Source organism: Lissotriton vulgaris, chromosome 9, assembly GCF_964263255.1.
Source record: "Lissotriton vulgaris chromosome 9, aLisVul1.2, whole genome shotgun sequence".
Taxonomy (NCBI): Eukaryota; Metazoa; Chordata; class Amphibia; order Caudata; family Salamandridae; genus Lissotriton; species Lissotriton vulgaris.
Window position 1 is genome coordinate 726,835,487 of NC_141697.1, and position 24,285 is coordinate 726,859,771.

Genomic DNA, 24,285 nt, shown 5'->3' on the forward strand with positions numbered 1-24,285 from the left:
GAGGCCCAGACTGTTTGTCGACGGCCCGCTAAGAATGATCTAAACCAGCTGAACACCGTCCCCCTCAGACCGATCTCATGAAGTCTGACGGGGAGACCCTCGTGGGGGACGGTGTCAAAGGCCGCCGAAAAATCAAGCATGACAAGCATAGCTTTACCTCCTCAATCCAGTACCTCCTTAATGGCTTCAGACACCTCCAAAAGCGCAGTCTCGGTGCTTAAATTGGGGCGGAAGCCCGATTGAGTGGGATGAAGCAGATCGTTGGTTTCCAAAAAGCCAGAGAGCACGGTATGCACGTGCTTCTCCACAATTTTAGCCAGCGCAGGAAGGAGAGAGATTGGCCTATAATTGGCCAATGCCTCAGGGTCTAGGCCAGGCTTCTTGAGGAGGGGGATCACCATTGCCTGCTTCCAAGCCTGCGGGACCACCCCCTCACACAAAGAGAGATTCAAGAGTGGATTTGCCTATAGAGAACCCAGTCCTGGCAAGGGTGCCCAGGGCTCCCATCCTGAGTCCTCGTTCACTGTGTAGTGTGCTACCGACCATGCCCAGTCAATGCGGTACCCTTAACTCGCCTGGTCTCCAGGGTTCTCCCATCAGCTGGAATCCACTACAATCGCACACATAATCTCACCAACTCTCTGGGTGGCAGCTTAGAAGGGGTGATTAGATTCTCCATATCCAATCCTCCACACGCCAGGTCCAATGGGGCCACCTCACTGGCAGATTGGTGCCACACCCCCACCTATCTCCTTGAGTTTCTGGCTCCAGCGGCATACCCTCTGATGTAATCCCGGGAAGGGTATGCTTTCCCAGTGGATTGCCTCCGGATCAGTCGGTAGCTCCGTACACAAACAAAAAGAATCCTACTCTTAGTGGACAGGGAGAGTGTAGACCACAGAAGTGGGGGACACTCAGTGTTTTGTAAAATACCCCTCACACACCAACAGGCCCCTTGGTGTCATGCTTCATCATCGGGGTCTTCGCACCCTTCTAGCGGGATGCGGCGTGCTGCGACCTGCGACTACGCGGGAGCACTGAAAGGGTATATTATGTGTGGTGCTTGTGATGCAAGTGATAGGGTATTATGGATGTGAGTGGTGAGGTATGGTGAAGGTTTAAAAAGTACCTGGCTCGTAGGTGTCAGGAAAATAACTTTATTCACAACCTCGGGCTGGTACTAATAAAAGAAGTGCAGATTGAGGTTAGTTGTCATAATTATGGACATTACCTCTGGTGTGCGTCGACATGTTTTGGAACTTGTGTTCCTTCTTCAGGACGGGGGCACAACTTCCCCACCTTACTCACGTTTCTCTATTAAAAAATGTAAATAACTAAAAGTGAAAAATATTTACAGTGATAAACTAAGGCTTTAATGTGCCTACAGCGGTAATGGTCTATGCAGTTGCATGACCTAAAAGGGCGAAAAAATAAAGAGTAAATCTGGTTGCCCTAATGGGCTGGCTCAGATAGGTGCAGTCACCTGGAGCCCCAAAGATGCATTGATCCTGTAGGGAAAAAGAAAAGACAGACAATACACACAACAAACATAACACACATTAAGTCAAGAAAGCCCTCTTAACATACTCATTATTCAATGTTTTCTGGCTTCATGAGCATTTCCAGAACGTCGGGGTTGGTTGTTAGATTCGTAATCTATATGGACAAAGAGGTGGTTTCAGTATCCTTTACTCACTGTTTTGGTGAAAAATGGTGACTTTTTTGTTTGTCTACTCAATACTCACAGAATCCGAACGAGATTGCCTCTGTGTTACCCCTTACGCTGCTCCGCTGGTACTGGTTAAGAGACAGAGCCTTGTCTTATATAGGCCCGATTTTACTGATTGGCTTATTTGTCATACGTTAATTGTCGGATGTATGACTAAGCCCATATATGGGTAATCCGATTCTGCACCAGTTAGAATTGGCGCATTATGTGGTATTCATATGGCATGTATGCACTTCTTTTATTAGTACCAGCCCGAGGTTGTGAATAAAGTTTTTTTCCTGACACCTACGAGCCAGGTACTTTTTAAACCTTCACCATACCTCACCACTCACATCCATAATACCCTATCACTTGCATCACACGCACCACACATAGTCTACCCTTTCAGTGCTCCCACGTAGTCGCAGCACGCCGCATCCCGCTAGAGGGGTGCGAAGACCCCGATGATGAAGCATGACACCAAGGGGCCTGTTGGTGTATGAGGGGTATTTTACAAAACACTGAGTGTCCCCCACTTCTGTGGTCTACACTCTCCCTGTCCACTAAGAGTAGGATTCTTTTTGTTTGTGTAACAGTGCCCATGGAGTAAGAATCCTATTTCTATACTCTACCTCCCTCCTATTGTTATTCTATATCTAGGCAGCGCAGAGCTGCGGGAGTTCCTTCCTGACACACTACACACACATATTGACACACACCATAGGTAAAGAAGCCAGCGGCCATCACAACATGGAAGACGAACACTGCCTCACCTTTGGGGAGGACGAAATTGACAAGATTCTTACGGCCATCAATCCCTTTGAAGGCCTGAGTAATCCCGAAACCGGTCCCAATGTCAATGACTGGAATGAGCTGTTAAATCTCAGACGCAACCAAATAAAAGCAGCCCTTCATGGTCTGTTCATGACTGAATATCTGCGCAACAAAATGGCGCCACCATGCTTAATTGTAAAAAATGAGCCACTTATCTTCCAAAATGACCTCATTTTTAAAAAAGAGTGGTCATTGATATCCTGGCACTGCTCAAGAGACTGGTTAGTACTAATACTCAAAACAGCAGCTAGAATAACCCAGGAGCTGAAAATTGAGATCAACAAAATAGAGGTCCAACTTAACACATACATATCCCCAGCAGACCTAAAAATCAGACTGGATGAATTAAACCAACAAATGACGGATTTCGAATTCACCCTAAAACAAAGCAAATCTAATAAATTAACCAAGGATAAGGCGAAGTTTACACCAGAGAGTGCATATCCTTACACCAAACCTGATTATGTTCCAAAGAGTTCCTACAGTGATGCTGACAGTGACATCTCGGACAATGGGTCTTCGGGCTCTAACTCAAGTAGCAACAGAGGATCCAGACAACGAAGAGGGGGGATGGAGGCAGAGGAGACAACAGTTTCCCAGACAACAGGGATGGAGGGGCTACCAACCCCATACACAATACCCACAATACATGGGCCCACCACAGTTCAACCCATTCCAGTATGGGCCCCCCTCTGGAGTACCGAACTATCCACAGTGGAACCCTGACTACAACGAGGGATATTACGGCCAACAGCCTTTTTTAGGCACACGCCCTGCAACACGGGGACGAAACCGGAAGGGCAACACCGTCGGATGGGAAGACCAGGACCAAGTCAACCCACGCACAACCAGGAGCATGACCGGATCCCTCCCGAACCAGCCATCAACGAGCAAGAGAGGGACTTAGTGGTGAATCTTACCCCATGGCCTCTCAAAGACATACAGAAGAATGTACTGAACAAAGGACTAGGTTTCGTGCCAACACAAAAACCCGATATCTTCAAACTAAATATGGAACTTCAGGACTTCACACACAAACTGAAATTACAGGCTTTTTTTTCAAGACAAACCACCTCTCAACGATAAAACAGACACTGGTCTGAAACTGAAGTCAACTTTCACTCCACCTGATTCCACAATACCAGTGGAAATTCTGACTTTTGAAAAAAGCGGTCATCAATGAGGTTAATAAACTAAAAATGAGGGACCAAAACCCCTTCAATAACACGAGTGGCGATGAACATAAAGCCATAAGAGAATTAACGAACAACAAAGAGCTAATCATCAAGCCGGCAGATAAGGGCGGAGCCATTATTCTACAAACCCTAGACGCTTACAATACTGAGTGTATGCGCTTATTGTCGGATGAACCCAATTACAAAATCCTTTTGGAAGATCCTACTGAAAGACTACGCATCAGAATTGGAGGCATGGTAGAGGAGGGCTTAGCACATGACTGGCTGAGCAAAAAAAAAAGCAGAGTTCTTGCAACAACCCTCACCACGAATCCCATACTTTTACAGCATCCCCAAGATCCATAAGAACATCGACAACCCACCGGGAAGACCCATTGTTTCGGGGATCGGCTCCATCCTAGAGCCACTGTCAAAATTTGCAGATGCCTTCTTACGCCCTTTGGTACAGTCCACCAACACCTACCTGAAGGATACAAAGTCAGTACTACAGCTACTTGAAGAAAAAACCTTTTTATCCAACAAAGCAACTCCTACTAATCCTCGACGTAGAGAGTTTATATACCAGTCTTCCACATGAAGAAACTCTCCAAATCATAGAGGAAGTACTTTTCAGTAATTCTTGGAGGTATCAAACTCCACGGAACTTGGTGTTGGAATGCATTTCTCTGGCACTACAACAGAACTTTTTCCAGTATAACCAGACCATCTACCTACAAACCCATGGGACAAGTATGAGCAGTACATTTGCTCCAAGTCTGGCTCGACTGTATGTCCACCACCTCGAACAGCATAAAATACTGCACACAGACAACCCATACAGATCCAACATCAATACCTGGAAAAGGTATATTGATGACATTTTCATCATTTGGGACGGGGATCTAGAAACTGCCTCCAATTTTGTGACCTGGTTAAACAACCAAAATACATACTTAAAATTTACAAGTACAATCTCAAATGAATCCATGGTGTTCCTGGATCTCAACATCTACACTGAAGATGGAAGACTAAAGAGTACCACTCATTTCAAACCAACTTCCAGGAACTGCCTGTTACGGTACGACAGTTTTCATCCCAGACACCTAAGGGAGAACTTACCATATGGACAATTTTTGCGATGAAGACGTAATTGCACAGAATTAAGTCAGTTCAAAACACAAGCAGGTGACCTAAAAAAGAAATTGATACAAAGACAATACCCCATTAGAACCATCGATAAGGCAATGACAAGGGCCAAGAATAATCACAGGGATGCACTCCTAGAAGACAAACCACAGGACAAAGAAGCAAACAAAAGACCCATATGCGTCACGACTTACACCACCATGTCCAATGAGGAATCGTAAATAATTAACAAACATTGGAGGATACTCAACTGTGGTAATCTGGAGCTCGAGAAACTGATGCATGCACATCGCAGAGGAAGAAACCTGAAAGACATACTGGTCCACACAAGACCTAAACAAAATCCGGCAACTAGGCAGACCACAATTGGACTTCAAGGACATTTCACATGTGGCAATTGCAGCAGTTGCCATCTCACACAAAAAAGCAATATTTTGACATTCAGCAATGGGACAACATGGGAACAACGGCAATTCACGAATTGTAATACGAAGAATGTCGTATATATGATAACATGCCCATGTGGCTTAGAGTATGTTGGCATGACCACTAGACCTGCAAAAACTAGAGTGGGAGAACATAAAAGCAACATACGCTGCAAAAAGTCAACTACGAAAATGGCATCCCATTTTCTAGAAATGCAACACTGTGTGAATGACCTGCGTTGGATGATAATTGAACATTTGCCATCCGAAACTGGCCTTTTTCAGAAAGAGCAACGATGGGTGTTCCGTTTGAGTACTCATATCCATGTTCTCAACGATGATGTTCCCTGGGGCCAACTGTCAAATCTAAATTAGTCTGGGCCTTGAACCTGAAAAATCCCTACTCACTCACAACCAACGTGTTACCAACAAAACCCGAGTGACCTATTGCCACTAACATTAAGGAATTATATAGGAGTGTTATCAAAACTATATAGGGACACCTCAGGAGGGTATCTGATCTACCAACCAATTCCGTTATAATATGCCCATAATATTTCACAGGTAATTTTGAAATTGCTCCCGACCTCATTATTAATACACAATGGATTTCAAGCGCAAGATCGTGTTAAACTGTGATTAGCGTAACTGTAATTAAGAAAGGGCACATGCGCAACAGCGAGCGATCTCGCTAGACCTTGAATAACATAAACGGAAACACTGCACATGCGCAGAGGCCAGCATCAACGAGACGCGCCTACACGCATGCGCCCTGCAAAGCCGACAGAGGCTTAACAGAACGCGTGCGCACAGGCCAGCATCAACGAGACGCGTCCACATGCATGCACCCCGCAGAGCCGACAGGCTTAACAGAACGCGGGCGCACAGCGATTGGCTTCTATACATGCCATATGAATACCACATAAGGCGCCAATTCTAACTGGTGCAGAATCGGATTACCCATATATGGGCTTGGTCATACAGCCGACAATTCACGTATGACAAATAAGCCAATCAGTAAAATCGGGCCTATATAAGACAAGGCTCTGTCTCTTAACCATTACCAGCGGAGCAGCGTAAGGGGTAACACGGAGGCAATCTCGTTCGGATTCTGTGAGTATTGAGTAGACTAACAAAAAATCACCATTTTCCACCAAAACAGTGAGTAAAGGATACTGAAACCACCTCTTTGTCCATATAGATTACGAATCTAACAACCAACCCCGACGTTCTGGAAATGCTCATGAAGCCAGAACACATTGAATAATTAGTATGTTAAGAGGGCTTTCTTGACTTAATGTGTGTTATGTTTGTTGTGTGTATTGTCTGTCTTTTCTTTTTTCCTACAGGATCAATGCATCTTTGGGGCTCCAGGTGACTGCACCTGTCTGAGCCAGCCCATTAGGGCAACCAGATTTACTCTTTATTTTTTCGCCCTTTTAGGTCATGCAACTGCATAGACCATTACCGCTGTAGGCACATTATAGCCTTAGTTTATCACTGTAAATATTTTTCACTTTTAGTTATTTACATTTTTTCATAGAGAAACGTGAGTAAGTGGGGAAGTTGTGCCCCCGTCCTGAAGAAGGAACACAAGTTCCGAAACATGTCGACGCACACCAGAGGTAATGTCCATAATTATGACAACTAACCTCAATCTGCACTTCTTTTATTAGTACCAGCCCGAGGTTGTGAATAAAGTTTTTTTCCTGACACCTACGAGCCAGGTACTTTTTAAACCTTCACCATACCTCACCACTCACATCCATAATACCCTATCACATGCACCACACATAGTCTACCCTTTCAGTGCTCCCGCGTAGTCGCAGGTCGCAGCACGCCGCATCCCGCTAGAGGGGTGCAAAGACCCCGATGATGAAGCATGACACCAAAGGGCCTGTTGGTGTGTGAGGGGTATTTTACAAAACACTGAGTGTCCCCCACTTCTGTGGTATACACTTTCCCTGTCCACTAAGAGTAGGATTCTTTTTGTTTGTGTAACAGTGCCCGGGAGTAAGAATCCTATTTCTTTACTCTACCTCCCTCCTATTCTTATTCTATATGGTAGCTCCGTACACACCTGTTAAATTTCACAGGTGCAGGCCACCATTGTATGCAGCGTCTAGCCTTCAGTCTGTGATCTTCATCTGCAGAATCAAATCTGCACCAAATATGGGCTTCAATCTGATCCCCAAGATCAGCTAAATTGGTGTTGTTCCATGGTGGTGGTGGGGGGGCGGTTATAAGTTGTTACAGCCAGAATTGTGACAGATAGTGTTACCGACACAAGGAGCCTCACTCAAGGGCGGCTGTTTTGGAGCCAGAGACTCCGGCACCCCTTATTTTTAAGATAAGGGAGAAGGCTATCGATGCCAGAGGGAAGGACCGCCATCTAAAGGTTGGAATTGCAGCACTGTAGCTGAATAAAAAGAAATTCAATGAAAGGTTAACAGCCTTTCACCTGTTCCGGGTGTAGGTGATTTGCATAAATCCAAACCTGTTTTATTAGGCAGAATACCATGCAAATATTAACCCGATTGTTGCTTGCGTCGGCCAACGGCCGTCGCGAGCACTACCTCCGTAGTGATGCACACGTCTGTTGGCCGACTCTGCCTCGCCCACGCACGGAAATGTCCACACCGTGGCAGATTCTATGTCGCGCTAAAGGTGTTAAAGTATTGATGCAAAAATCATGAATTCTAATGGATACTTGTACTGGCAGACTCCTCACCTCTAGAACCATCCCAGACGTCAGACTGGATTCGGGCAGGGGGTGCTGTCTTTGCATAGACATCGTAAGTCATTTCTGGTGATATGAAAGCTGTATGATGCCTGGCCCTGCATAATTATCACGTTTTTTTTTCTACACCTCAATCACGCGAATCCAGAGCAAATGCTTTCTCTGAGATTTTTCACTCTCACAAATTTATAAAAGGCAGTACTTTATCACCGCCTAAACAAATCTGGCTTTAAACCGTGTGGGGTCTGCAAGGGACTGTCATGTAGGTCCTATAGATCTATATAGGATCTGCGCGTTTAGACAACATAAGCTGTGGGATTGGTATCCAGACTGATTCCAGACACCCCCACCTGATTTGTTCGCCTGTATACCAGCTAGCTCAAAGTGCCACTATGAACCCCTCTTAACAAGGAGAGAATAGTTTCTGGCAATTATCGAACATGACAACTCTGTCCCCTCAGGGATCGTGGATACAGTACTTTTCGCTCAGTCACTTGTGCTCACTTTGTCTCAGACAAATACACAAAATAAACAATGGGGATGTTTTCAATAAGCATTTATTGAACCAGTGTCATTCTTGAGTAAAATACTTGTGCTGCAACAGCCATAAGACAGACACAGATATATATGGTTATGAGCACCAACAGAGTAAATACATGGTAGAATTCTACCATAGTGCTGAACCAATGGATATATTCAGGCATATAGATACATGACTGTAATAATGTGTACTCCTACGATGTACCTAAATCTAGCTAGTGTGTAGGTGTATAGCCAAGAATCCCCTTAGGATAGAGCCAACCCCATTACCTGAAGTGAGAGAATAAAAGACCCTGTCATGGTCTCGAGATTGACCCCGCAAGGGATGTCGTACAGCTGCCTGCTCAAGTGTCTGCATGCAGGGACCTCAGCGTCTCATGTCAGCATGGAAGTCTTTCTCCTCTGCCTGCCCCAGCAAAGTTATGGCGCTTATATATCCAAAAGTTACCCTCAGAGGTTCTTTCTTGCTGTGTCATTTTGGCCGAGGATGACGATAGTGATGAACCTTATACATAGTTATTATGCAGAATATGGTAATCCTGCTGTGATTCTGATATTTCTTCTGCATAATAAATGAGGCTAGTTTTTGGGGGATACAGCATGACATTTATGCAGACCCTAACTAGGTAAAAAGTCAGCACCAAAACCGTTATGTAGTACAATGGCAGTGTGAATGTAGGTGAAAGGTTAGGTGACTTCCCAGGCCTATATTGGGGTACATTGCCAATCATACCAGGACAGATATCCATCGTGGACCCCTACACTGTTTGCCTCTAGTGCCTGGGGGTCAGACACAACTCTTGGGCTTGTTCCTCTTGTTGCAGCATGCACCCCAAGACCTTTAAGGGGCATGAATCAAAGTTTTTTATGGCCTTAGGCAAAGAGGACAAACACAGTAGGACACTTTGGATGTATCACTCCAGTTCACCATCTTTTTTTATCTAGAAGCAAAGGGAAGAAGCATACAAAGACGAAGAAACATTCCAACGGTAAGACTCCCCGTCGCTGTCCTACACCCACAGGAAATTCATCCTCAGATCTGGAGTTAGTTGACTTGCTCCAGGTGGCTCCCCTTAGAATGGCCCAGCACCGGTCACTCCATTAGACCTGACCCTGGACTGGCCTCAAACTTCACTGGATCCTTCCGTGCCTTCCAGTCCAATGCTGGTGCCAGCTTTCCCAGAGTTGCCAACTCCAGGGTCTTAAATGCCATTTGTGGCAATACTACTTTGTGAACTGTTCTCTGGTAGGTGCAGAGACAGACTCCTGACCCTTACTGGGCAGAAGCAGAGTCTTCAGAACTCATGAAGGGCACCCTGATTGAAGGATTTAGACTTACTACTGAGGAGTACAGAATTAAATTCAGGTGGGCTCAGAAATCCCAGTCAGTCCTGGGTGGAAATTGTAGACTACTCAGTGAAAACACTAGGTGGCTAGTTGAATGGAAGCAAATTGTAGAATTATGAAGAACTTTACAATTTGTTTATAAAGGAACACATTTTAAGTAACTGCATCAATGAAAAGTTGCATCAGTATGTGGTAGACCTAGGTTTGATTTCTCCACAAGAATTGGGGAAAAAAGGCAGACCACAGGGTCAAGACGAGTGACCAAGACTACCACTGGGGGATGACCAAAAGGGGTTACAAAGCCTCCCCAGGGTAAAGCGAGTGAGAAGCCCAAAGATAGAACACAACTAAAGGCCCCCAAAATCCTGTCCGGGGGGGCCCAAGCACTCTTCCCAGCCTACTGGTGGGTATGAGGGGAAAAACATAGATCCACTGTAACAAGAGGGGACACTGAACTGGAGATCCTGCCTGTCTAAAAAAGCAACTCCTAGTCCCCCTGCAGTTTCTACTAATGTGGCAAATCTACAGCTGGGATCAATAGTGTTCCCAGAGCTAATCAGGGTCCACACTGAGGCTGTTTTAGTCTCTGAAGGGAAGGGAGGGTTAGCTACTTTGGCTGCCTGGCCCCCTAATTAAAAGAAATACCTGTAGTACCCCTTAGTGAATGGGACTAAGATATAAGCCCTGAGGGGTACATATGCAATACCTGACTGGAAAGACTTATCCAGTTACCAGTACGGACAGTGTCACCACTAACCATGCCTTGACTATGGTGACATTAGACCTCAGGTAGAAAGAAAAACTCATGCAGTCATGCTGCAAATCCCTGAGACAGTGTATGTGTGTGGAAATATGAGCACAATGCCTAGCACAGCTTGAACAAGGAGGCTTGGAGCCTGAAATGATGGCCCAACTTCCCAAGAGGAAATGTAGGAAGACTCAAGACACAGATTCCACACAGCTCAAGGATCAGGACCCCTCGCCTCAGGGAGAAGACTTGTCCGCTCCAGAGGGAACTGATCCTCTGGAGCTTGAAGCTTAGGAGGTAGAGCTCCTGGGCCCAGGGGGACCCTCTAGTAAACAGCTGTGTTTTGGGCAGCAGGACTGTCCCATTCTTGAAGGCGTGAGGCGGTCTATTGAGAGAAGGGCTCCCATACACTGAGGCCACAGACTCCAAAGCTGGTGCCACTAGGAGAGTGGTAGTGCCTCAGTTGTATAGAGGGTTTCTATTCACATGCAGATTCCAGCAGTCCTTCCCAGCAAGACTACGGGAAAACAATCAAATAAAAGCAGGAAGAAAAGGCAGCAAAAGTAGAATGCAGGGGCTTTGTGGCTGCACATTTCGCGGCACTTCCTGCAATCTCAGCTCCTTCCAGTCTCGTTGGTGGAACGTGTTCCTGCGTGCTGATTGGAGAAAGGGGAAGCAGCAGGCCAATCAGAAATTCCTTTTTGAAATCTGACTACTTGCGACGTGGGACATAGGAAAAATACAAAAATCAGGACAACAAAGGTAAGCTTTTCGGGTGGAGTGCGCGCCGTCAGAGCTCCTTGACCAATCGGAGCGCGGCTCCTTCGCCGGCCCCGCCCACAACCAGGCGGCGGCCATCTTAAGGCAGCTCGGGCGGCGGCGGTGATCTCGGGGGCCAAAACGAGGGGTGGGCACCCTCGAAATTAAAATAAAAACGTTAAAATGAAAGAGAGAAACCCCCCAAGCCCCCCCCAAAAAAAAAATCGCGGGGTGCGCGTACGCGTTCACGCTTATAGATATATAATTGATTTCTCTTCTAATTTTCTCAGGAACCACTGGAGGGATTTACACAATTTTACCAAAAGCGTGATCTGCATACCAGACACTACCATTTTGACAAGTTTGGTGTAATTCCCTTCAGCGGTTCAAGCTGTAGCTGAGTCTAAAGGTCCTATGGAAATTAACATGGGGAAAACACGTTTTGGGACCCCCCTTTTTTCTCAGCCCCCACTTGACGAATCCCCCCCAAACTTTCAGGGAAGGAGCGGAGCGAGCCATCTTCTTTGAGAAATTTGCGAAGATTCATCAACCAGGGCCAAAGTTATTCCCAATAGAATGTTGGGGATTTCCTATGGGAAACCGTCCTAACTATATATACCTACTGGCTATCGCCAGTAGGTAATATATATATATATATATATATATATATATACATGCATAAGGAGTTTGCCAGACAAGACTTTCTTCCTGAATTGAACTCGCTATGTTAATGCAGGGGCCAAGTGTATATCGTTGCCAGCACGACTGGGAGGCCACTGGGCTGTTCGAGTGGAAGCTTCACTGTAGGTTTTCACGCAGGATGGTATACATGAAACCCCGGCATGTAGTAGCGCCATAGTGACTGAGGCGGCTGGGAAAACATCAAAGGCCAATCAGAGTGGAACATGACTCTTTTAAACCAGCCCCCAGTTGGAACAGCTATCACTTGATGGAACAGGGCACTGATGAAAGCCGACAGGCTGAAACGCGTCTGCCAAGCGTTTCCACCAATTTCAACTTGAGCGCCTTAATTTTGGAATAAAAGCAGCCGACAAACTCTGAGCATGTGTCGGACCCGTTTTCTCTTGGGGAAAGGGGTTTGGTGTCTATATATATATATATATGTATATGTGTATATATATATATGTATATGTATATATATATATATATATATATATATATATATATATATATATATATATATATATATATGGATTTATAAAAGAGCAGACCCCTGCGGGATACTACAGCTCATTTCTACCATGTTGGATTTGAAAGGGAGAGCCACACACTGTTACGATCCTCTAAACCAATCCAAAGCTGGTCCCCTGACAACGGCTATACGATTCACAGAATTTTGTCGTTCACGGTGTCCAATGCTGCAGATAGGTCGAGGAGGACCAGGGCCTGAGAACAGTCAATGTCCGCATGTCTTTTGAGGTCATCCTGACTGACAGAATCACAGATTCAGTGGAATGCCCGGGGCCTAAAGCCCATCTGGTGGGTATCCAGAAACATGGTTGCTTCTAAGAAAGTACTGAGACAAGTAGCTACATGGGCGACCCTGAACCTTTCTGCCTCAGATTCAAGGAAGAAAGATGAAGGACCTTGCTGACACAGGAAGAAGAGGACTCCAACTGTTTTGGCCCCAGCCCTACCAGCCTGTCCTAACTCCAACCTGCCTACAGAACCCACGCATGTCCAGCAGACCCCAGAGGACCTTCCCTGTATCCATCTTGAAGACTGTCTCCCGTGAGCGCCAGTTTTCCTCAACAAAGACTCACCTACAGAATCTGGATACAGGTGGCCCCGCAATTTTGCACCACTCTGCACCCACGGCCCAAGTCAGAGTGGCCCAACACCACGAGGAGGTCTCCCCAGCTATTCTGAGCTGGGGTCTAGTGTTCCTCGACCTCCCTCAAGCTTAAGCCGCACCTGCAGCCTCAACTTGAAGGGTCCCCCCACCAGAGCTAGTAAGAAGCCCCGACGCCAAAAGACAACCCTGCTCCCAACACCCACAGACTTGGGTGGGACACCCACAACTTTTCTCTCCAGCCTGTGGTCTCCTTCAGGAAGCCTCCCTGACTGAGTCTGCAGCATCTTTTTCTAACCTGAGATCTCCACAGGGTTCCCGATGCATCCCTGGCACTTTGCACCAAGCCACCCATGTGGCACTGGTAGTGCAGCAACTGTGCTGATTGTTGGCCCCTGTAGTGCTGTTCCCAACTGTTGGAAAGTGGATTATTGGTAGGGGCAAATGTAGGTCTGCCACTGACAATAAGGCCACTAACAGAGTATAGGGCTCAGAATAGGTCTTACAAACTTATGCTCAACCCTTGGTAATGTGGCTGCAAGCAGGCGGGCTTAACTTCAAAGACAGGTATGTAAAGCATTTAAAACACCAATTCAGTAAGTAATTAAGACACAGCACAAAATAAAAATCTAACACCAATTTATAAACATCGGAAATAAATGTATCTTTTAAATGACACCAAAATGAAAAATATCCACTGTAGGGAACCAGAGATATGAATTTTTAAAGATTAGTCACTTTCTACTGCTTAGAAACCACAGTGCCCCTTTCAGTCATATTGTTTGCTCTGACAGAGACACATTCACCTTTAGCAATTGTTCTGGAGGCTCTCTCACCACTCTTGTGCAACTCCTTCCTGAAGTTCTTCTTGCAGGTCCCACAGAATGCAACACACAATCGAAGGTTCTGGAATCTCCAAGAGGGTCTTTGAAAGTGTGAGACTTCAATTTCCGCAATCCACTTGAACAAAACCCTTAAAAGTCCACTGGTATGGGGGGCGTGGCCAAGATGGCGGAGTAGGAGGACGTGTTCCCCGAGAGCTCCTCTGACCCCGGCCGACCGGTGCCTCTATTCAGCGTGTTCTCTCCCCCCCCCCCGCTCATAGTGGGGGCCGGAGAAGCTGGACCCCAGCGGTGCCGCCAGTGGTGCGAAGAAGCGGCTTCATCGCCTGCCGGAGGGTCCGGAAGGGTCGCTGGTTGTCCGGAGGCGTGACAGGGCCTGGAGTTGGCCGGAACAGGGTGGAGCCTTGACGGCTTGAGAGCAGAGGCGAGGACGGGAATCGAGGCCTTCCTTCTACCGGAATACAGGGAGACCGTCTGAGCCCCCCCGCTGGCGCTATCTTCCCGGGGGCCGTAAACGCCTCGGCTGACGGAGGTGCGGAGGTGCCAGCAGGACGTGAGAACGGCTCCCGGACAGACCGTAGCTGTGTCTGCATCGGCCTCGTGTGCGGGCTTGGAGCCGGGACGGCGCTGTTGGGCGGCCCTGTGGGGCCGAGAGAGACAAGGCATCGGCTCCGCCTGGCGAGCGCTTGATGTGACTGGCTGAGCCCCCCCCCCCCCGGAGCGACGGCGGTGGTGCGGCCGGTTCCCCGGAGGCCTAGAGAGGAACCACGACTGGTCCGGCAGGACGCCTAATCCAGGCTGGTGCTGTGGCCTATACCTGCGGTGAGACGGAGGCTGGTGCCCCGAGCCGAGCGGACCCCGGGGCGGACCCAGATTCGGCAGAGGTGAGCCTTGGTGGCAGCGATCACCCCCCCCCCCCCCCGACCTGAGGGCGCAAGGTACGGAGGCAAACTCGGGGTTCGCCACGTGGGCCGCAGAGACACTTGGGCCTCCTACAGAACACGACTGGTGACTAGATCCTCAGAAGGGAGACCGGCCGGTTCGGAGGAGCAGCGATAGTCCCGGCCGCAGGGCAGTAGACACTCAGAGCCCCGTGGACTGTACAGCCGCCTTCCGGAGGTGCGGAGTTCCTCCCGGGGCGGACTTGCAGCTGCGGATACCAGCAAGTGGTGCCATGGGGTGCGGTGCTACAGCAGGGAGGTGCGGCGATATGGCAGGGCAGCGCTCGAAGAAGGGAGATCGAATCCTACCGAATATGCTGGGCAGGGGACAACAGAAAGGAGATAAAGGAGCTAACTCCCCGGGCACGTCTAGGACCGCGCAGGAAGCTGGGGAAGGAGAGGTCCCTATCACCAAGTCTTTCCTGGAGACCCTCTTCAACATCCTGCGTGAAGACTTCCACACATTGAAACAGGAGGTGGCGGGGGAGGTTCGAGAGGTGAGACGCGAAGTGGACAGTCTTGGCGAACGAGTGGCCACCATTGAGACTGCCGGACATACCAGGGATGAAGAAATCGCCAAGCTGCAGCAGGAGGTACTGCGATTACAGGACCAACAGCTGGATCTCCAGGCACACAATGAAGACCTCGAGAACCATTCCCGGCGGAACAACATACGGGTTCGGGGAGTGCCATCCAAGGAAGAAGGTGCAGATGTGGTGGGGTTTCTCCAGGTGTTGTTCAGAGAGATCCTGGGGAACTTGTGGATTTTCTGATTCTGATCGACAGGGCCCACAGGGTGGGCCAGACACGGAATCCTCCTGCCCCGCCGCCGGACATTCTGGCTTAGTTACCTGATTACGCACTTAAGGAACGCATCCTCCGGGAGGCGAGAAGGCGCGAGCCCCTGCAGCTGAGGGACTACCCGGTGGCTCTATTCCAGGACCTCTCAGCAATTACGCTCAGGAAACGGCGGGAGTTCAAGGTGGCCACGGACTTCTTGCGAGACAAGGAAATACCGTGCTCATGGGGACACCCTTTCCGGCTCATTTTCCGTTGGAATGGAACGCTGCTTCAGCTCCGCTCTCTCAGGGATACATGTGCTGTACTGGGCATTGATGTGGCGGAGGAACGGGAGCGATCGTCTCAAGGGCGGAGAATGACCAGGGATGGTTGGCAACTGACCCCGCGGCGGCGGGGCTCGAGACGGGGCTCCAGACCGGATTTGCCTACAGTGAGAGCCGGAATGGATGGGGCTGTACGAGCAGTGGCCCTCACAGCCTGATATGTGGCCTAAGTTGATTCCGGGGGGAGATCACCTATTTTTGCTTTGTTTCTATTGCTGCACCGGGGAATGGGGGAGGGGGGGCGACAAGGGGGGACTTGGTGGCTGGACGTCCACTACAGTGACTTACCACAGACTCGTTCCACTTGGAACCAGTCTGGGACTATGAGGTTTGTGGGGTTGTTGCAAGAGGTGGGAGACCCGTTGCTGCGTTGAGATGGCTGTTTTTCCACTTATTGCTTCTCTGGTGTTGGGGGGGCAGTTTGAGGGATGTTCACGGGGAGTTGGGGGGACAGGGGTGGGGGCCGTACAGTACTTTTGATGCATTTGCTCTGCTCTTACACTACTCCTACACACTGATTGCACCCGGGCCGCCCCTCCTAGGCCGTGACCCATTGATAGAGCTATATTTCTACCCCCATCGATGACAGCCCTTAAGGTCGTTACTCTTAATGTGAAAGGGCTGAACAACCCTGTGAAGAGGAGGGCGGTGCTATCCTTGCTTGAAAACACGCAAGCTGATATTTGTCTTTTGCAAGAGACCCACCTCCTGGCCCGGGATTGCCCTAGAATGCGGTCTCAAAAGTTCCCAACGCAGTTTTTCTCCTCTAACACTACAAAGACGGCAGGGGTAGCAATTCTAGTGTCTAGAACATTTAAGGGAGAGATCCTACACAAACTGACAGAACAGAAGGGGAGGCTCCTAGTATATCGAGTAAAATCAGGAGGTCTGGTGTTTACCATTGGGTCGATATACAGCCCCAACGAACACCAGGAACGATTCCTTCGCTCGGCCTTGGTGGACATCACGGCTACCCCGGACAGGCACATAATCATAGGGGGAGACCTGAACATGGTTTTCGACTCGTCTGTGGATAGGTCGGCGCAGAGGCACATTCCGTCTGCCACATATGTCTCCCTCTCGAGGGGTATGGCGCCTCAGAGACACTCTTCTGCATAAGAAGGCAGTGGTGAAGCACATACAGGATTCGATCTGTGATTTCCAGATGCACAATGATAACGCTGATATCACCCAGGCAACGCAGTGGGCAGCACTGAAGGCAGTGCTCCGAGGAAAATTCATCGCTATCTCCTTGGAGGAGAATAGGGCGCGGCAGGAAAAGAGGGACGAACTCACCTGTAAAGTGCGTGAGCTGGAACAGGTACATCAGAGAACGGGAGCCCCCAGAGTCTGGAAGCAGCTTAAGGCAGAGAGGAAACTCCTGTCAGCATTGGATATGGATAGGGCAGAATACGCTGCGTTACGCTTGAAGCACGCGTACTACACGGGTGGCGATAAGTGTGGCCGGCTCCTGGCGAACAGGCTTCGAGTAGCGCATCAAAGACACTTAGTGAAGGAGCTATCGATCTCTGCTGGAGAGACCACCACAGAGGATGGCCAGATTGCGGAGGTTTTCCGTTGGTTTTACGCGAGCTGTACGCAGGCAAGCCCCCATCGACACAGGCGGAGGCAGATATCTGGCCTCGGTTGATCTTCCCTCCCTCACCGCGGAACAAGCGGACCATCTGGAAAGACACATTCGGGTCGAGGAGGTGGTTACAGCTATTTCCAAGCTTAAATACGGGAAGGCTCCGGGCCCGGACGGTTACAGCTCCCTTTTTTATAAAACATTCTGCCCCGCGCTGGCGCCTATCCTTACGCGCCTCTTTAACTCATTCTCCGCCCCTGGAGCTATCCCTCCGGATTTACTCTAAGCGACGGTGTCGGTCATTCCCCAAACCGGGGAAGGATCGGACGCAATGCAGCTCGTACAGACCATTATCTCTTTTGAACATCGACCTCAAATTGTACACCGGGATCCTGGCGGCCCGCTTGGCACTTCATCTGCTGGGGCTGGTGGACCCGGATCAGGCGGGGTTTGTTCCCGGGAGGCAAATGGTGGACAATGCAAAGAGAGTGGTTCATATTCTAGAGAATGCCTCCCGGATCCCCGGGGAGAGAATGCTGCTGGCTGTTGACGCGGAGAAGGCCTTCGACCGGGTACACTGGCCTTATTTGGAGAAGGTTCTGGCGAAGGCGGGCATAGGAGAGAAATTTCGCACTCTAGTATTCAACTGCTACCGATTTCCATCTGCAGTGGTACGGGTGAATGGCTGTAGCTCTCAGAGATTCGCGATAGAGCGGGGCACCAGACAAGGGTGCCCATTGTCCCCGTTGCTCTTCGCACTCTATATGGAGCCCCTTGCCCAAAGGATACGCCAAAACCCGAATGCGACCGGCATACGGATGGGGAGATATACACACACCATTAGCCTCTACGCGGAGGACGACATATTAACGCTGGCAGATCTGAGGAGGGCACTCCCTGCGTGTATCGCGGAGATGGAAGATTTCGCTTCTGTCGCAGGCTTCAGGATGAATGTGGGGAAGTCGGCGGCTCTAGATGTTTCACTGACTGCTGCCACAAGAACCGACTTACAGGACCTCTTCCCCATGCACTGGTCTAAAGACTTGGTGCCATACCTGGGCATAATATAGGCGCCCACCCTACCTGCTATGGTGACCGCCAATTATGCAGCCTTGGGTAAGAAAATTAAGGAGGAACTGAGCCGCTGGAGTAGGGGAACGCAATCCTGGCTAGGCAGAATAGCCGCAGTGAAGATGACTATCCTGCCGCAGGTGCTATACCTGTTCCGGGCTCTGCCGCTCCAGCCCCCGAAGGGATGGATCCAGCAGACTCAAGCGGACCTTGCACGTTTCATCTGGCAGGGCCGCAAACCCAGACTCAAGAGAGCCTTATCCACACTGGCCCCTGAAGCTGGGGAACTGGGCATACCGGACTTACGCAAATATTTCCAGGCGGCACAACTGCGGTATCTGGTGGAGTGGAGCAAGTGGGAGTCAGATAAGCACTGGCTTTTTCAGGATCAGGCGGTCGCAGGCCGGACTTTGCAGGAAGTGCCTTTCTTACCCAGGGCTCACCATCCCCCCAACCTGTATGCGTCCTTCGTCACGCGAGTCCCGATGAGAGTGTGGGACGCTACTAACGTTGCACATGATCTCACTACTTTCCCCTCGCCGTTCACTCCATTGCCTGGGAACCCAGATTTTTATCCCGGGATGGAACTCGGGGCTTTCACGCGTTGGCAGAAGGCAGGATGCAGTTCGCTGTTCCATATGTATACCCCGGACTGCGTCATCCCGTTCCATGATTTCAGGCGTGAATACCAGCTGCCCGAGACGGAAAGGATGCGGTATATGCAGGTGCGCCACTGGGCACTCCAGCCGCAAGTGCGCGACTCGGCACACAGGAAGCTCCGGCCTTATGAGAAGTGGCTTGTGACGCGCACCTCGGGCACAAAACTAATTTTAGATCTATATAAGCTCTTGCAGCCTTCCTCCTCTCATGTATACAGCCCGGGTAGGGAACGTTGGGAGCGGGAATTGGGGAGGGCCTTGAGTCACACGGAGTGGGACCACATTTCTTATCGAGCACGACACTCCGTGTACCACACAGGTCTCACAGAAACGTTCACTAAGGTATCCACATATTGGTATTACACACCGGAGAGACTGCATGAAATGAACCGTAATATCGAGAACACTTGCTGGAGGGCCTGTGGGCAGTTAGGCACACTTACACATGTATTATGCGACTGTTCCCTGCTATGCCCCTATTGGAAAGAAGTCTTGGATGAGATTGATTCATGTTTTGACATTGAACTGCCTCGCTTCCCCGCATATGTCCTGTTGGGCTTGCCCAATGGGTTGATGTACCCTCTGAAGTCTCGTAGGGGTAGGCAGATAGCGATTGCGCTAGGTTCTGCTGTTCAAAACATCCTCATTCACTGGCGCACCACCACACTCCCCTCCACTACGGGTTGGCTGCATAGATTGTGGCATGTCTTGGGAATGGAAAAGTTGTCGCTCATGGTGGCGGAAGAGGTGGAGCGGTTTAATGAACTGTGGCAGCCATTTCACTCGCTGCTTGTAACGGAATTTAGAGAACTCACATGCCCCCGATATCTCCGGTTATTGAAATTAACGTTGCCAACGAATCCAGCTAACCAGTGAGTCTGGAATTATAGCCGGTTGGGAAGGGAGAGTGGCCTGGGGGAGGTTATGCGGGAGGGCGTATTTAGTACTGTACGGGGGAAGTGTGGGAGGGGTTCGAGGGAAGGGAAGGGAGGGAGGAATTTGGGAAGGGGTTGTTTTTTCTTGAAGTCGTGGCTGCATGCGCACCAGGTACTATGCTCAGAAGGACATTACGTTTGCAGAACCTTTACGCGCTGGTTGCGCTCATGTATGGTTGTACCACTGCAATGATTCTTGGAGACGACTGTCTTTTCTTTCTTTTTGTAAAAGTTTCAATAAAATGCTTTAAACCTAAAAATCCACTGGTATAACTTCATGCTGGGGATTTTTTGTAGTGATGTCCAGGTGAACTCTGTTGAGTTATAGCTAGCAGGGAGTACACTCTTAATTCCTTTTGAAGCAGGTTTGATCCACAGGGCTGTAGTTTCAATTTGTGCAAAAAGGTGCAATCTTCAGAGTTCAGGTCTTAGGAAATGCACAACAAAGTCTTCAGTGCATACCCTTCTGATTCTCCTAAGTTTCAAGCAGCAGATCTGAGGGGGCACCGCTCCTTCTCAGACACTTATTTAATGTTCTCTGGGGTCAAGCAGGAGGGCACTCCTGTCCAATGAGCTGCAGGGTTCCACCCAAAACTCTGACCACTTCCTGCATAGTGTGGCAAAATGCTAACCCAGAAACCACTACTCTTCCAAAATTCAATATGCCCGAATTCTCAGCAGGGAGAGAAGACCTGGTTAGACAAACCCCTAGGATGTCTATTCTCCATAGTCCCTCCCCTTGCATCTGCTCATTCCTTCCTTAATCTTAGCATCTGGCTAGAGGTGAACAGGGCTCCTCCTCTCGGTTTGAAGTTCATGGTTTATGACTCCTCCCCCGCTCTGGCATTCCTATGCCCTGCAACCTCTTCTCACCGTGAGTCTTCCTAAGCCCAGGGGTCATTTAGCACCTCTTCAAAACAGCCGGACTCACCCACATATCTCTGCCAATCAGATCAGAGCAGTACAGGGTTGAATTTGGGCTTACAGACAAAAAAGTCTTATAGCTTCTTGTCTATAGTGCAGTGTAGTTCCTAAATTCCCAATAGGCTCTGCGCATTGGAATAATATACAGTATAGATTTGACATAGGACTGAGGTCAATATGTCTCTATCAAGTATACTAAACTTAATTGTGTGTGTGCCAGCTAACTCAGAGGTCACTAGAAACTTTCTCGAATAAACAAGAAGGGATTAGTTTCTGACAACCGCATAACCATGACAACTTTGTTTCCCCTAGAATCAAAACCTATTTTCAGAGTCGTGGAAACAATAGATAACTAGTTCACTCAGCCAATCGCGAATGCTTCGTTTCTACAGAGTTGCATAGAAATAGAGAGACCGGCGTTACAATAAAAGGGGTTTATTGAACAGTCTTATTTCTCATGCAAGAGATGAACTGCTACACTCGTTAGACAGAATGCAAAGTATAATGCATACAGCAAGAACAGTAATATAAAATACTGTAATAGCATTGTCTGTTGCTATGACATGAAAATACATACATAAATAACACAGGCTAAAATACTCAACTGGTGCTTCTAAAATATGCCTACCCCAATGTACCTAACCTAGGTCTAGTACCAGGGAAAAGGTAGGTGTTTGTCTTTTAGCATATGTTTAGTTTTGCCAAGAATTGCCAAAGGTTTCTCTAGGTTCTAATCAGCTCAATACCTTAGAATGAGAGAGGTTGGCATCTCTTTCACGGGACTCGATTGCCCAACACCCCACAAGGGGAGTCAGAAACACTAGAGCTAAATTTTCGGCAGGAGGATGACCGCTTCTGGTCAGTGCATCAGCTTGGGAGTTGTCTTCCTTCGGCACTTGCTGTAGCCAGCTGCGTTGTGCGAGTAGGTAGTGGAACTGCACCGAACTACACCGTGCTTTGCTATAGCAAGTGAAGGCATATTTATACCTTGAAGGTGTTTAGGAATGCCAGTATTGACGGAAAAGTCGGGCATATGAACGTCATGGATGAACCCCTGAGGAATAGTTGTTCATTCATAATAATGAGTTTCTTGGAGAAATCAATATCCAGGCTAGGGGAAGTCCCTTCTGCTTAAGAGTCTGGTTTTCCAAGAAATCGTTGTGACTTAGATGAACGGATGGAAGTAGCCTTGCCTGTATTTGGGTAGCATGGGCTATGCCTAAATGTGGACTGGATTCCTATGCCTATATAAAGGGCAATCTGAATTGTACCTTTCTCCAGTATTAGGGGTGTCTTTCATAGATTCACATGCTTGAATATTCCCCGTCGTCGAAGTGGGAGTCCCACGGTAAATAAAATAGCAATAATGCTAATATAAATACATATGTAATATCATAACACATAATAAAATAGATAAAACATATACTGAAAAACCTCAACAAAGGTTCCTACATAGGAATGCATTAGAAAGAAAAAAAAACTCATTTGCATTATATCAGTGTTATTATGTTAGTCCAAACTGCAGCCAATCAGGCTCAAGCACCCTCTAGAACCTTCTCCTCAGAAGCTCAAGCCCTCAGATTTTCTACCGCACGTCGTGTGAAGGGAGTCTCCCTGAGCTCTGCTCAGTTTTATTCATACCTACTCTTCTACTCAGTGATTTCTCAAAATGTCAAGTAAGAAGTCTTTATTTAGACCTTGCTCTTCCTGTGGGAAACTGCGTTTATTTGAGAAGGACCCCCACCAAAAGTGTATTTACTGCTTGTATCCTGAGCACAAGGTGGCTGACTGTAAGTTCTGTAGAACTTTCCCTCCTAAAACCCTCAGAGATAGGGAGGGTCGTCTCCTTTTATGGCTGAAGCGCCTTCAAGATAAGGACGCAGTTTTATCTGATGCAGAAAGTTTCCAGTCAGGTCCTTCTTCTGTGGCTTCCAAGCGTGGCAGTGTTCAGGAGTTACCATCTCCTTTTCTGAAGAAGAAAAAGCTGGCTTTGACTGTGGCTACAGTACCACCAACTGCCACTATGACTGCTGTGTCTATGCCCACGAGACCTGGCTCTCAGGCGTCTTTTCCAGCCTCTATAAGTGTGGTTACACTTATGACAGCGCGGTCGTCGACGGGCTCGTCGACGACCGTTCCATCGACGAGATTGGCTACTGTGGCTTCGTCGACGATTACTGTCACAACGACGTCGTCGTCGAAATTCTCGTCGACGGCTTTCACGTCTACGAAAGCCTCCACCTCTTCAGTCTCGTCGACGGTCCCTATTATATCGTCGACGAAGACGCCAACGTCGACGAAGAAACCATCGTCGACTGTTCCATCGACGTCGAAGATCCCATCGACGGCTAAGCTCCCGTCGACGACGAAGACTCCGTCGGCGAAGGCACCGTCGACGTCGAAGGCGACGTCGAAGACACCGTCGACGATCCAGTCGACGGCGAAAACACCGTCAACGTCGAGGACCTCGTCGACCAGTTCGTCGGCGACAACTTCGTCGACGACGAAGTATTCATCCAAGGATTCAACAACGATCCCGTCGACGAGAACAACGTCGACGGTAGCATTAAAGCCTCCTAAGTCGACAAATACATCCAAGACATCACCGTCTGCGACGACTGTTTCAAAATCATCATCGTCGTCGTCGCAAGGGTCTACGTCAACGGCTGTGTCGACGACTGCTTCAAGTATTCTGTCATTCGCCAATATGCCCTTAGTGCCCTTGAACACTTCAGTCCCTGCAACGGGGTCTTCTGTCAGCATTGTGGAGGATTCTGCTCTCCAACTGCAACAACCTACTCTACAGCCACCTTCTCCATTGTTCGTATCGGACCATGAGACGGAATCCGTTCCGGATGAGTCTGCTTATGGTGATGCTCAGAGTCCATCGGATTTAATAATCAAATGTCAGGACTCTAGTTCTGAAGAGGATGAGACTTTAGATCAGCACGAGGAGCAATGCGTGC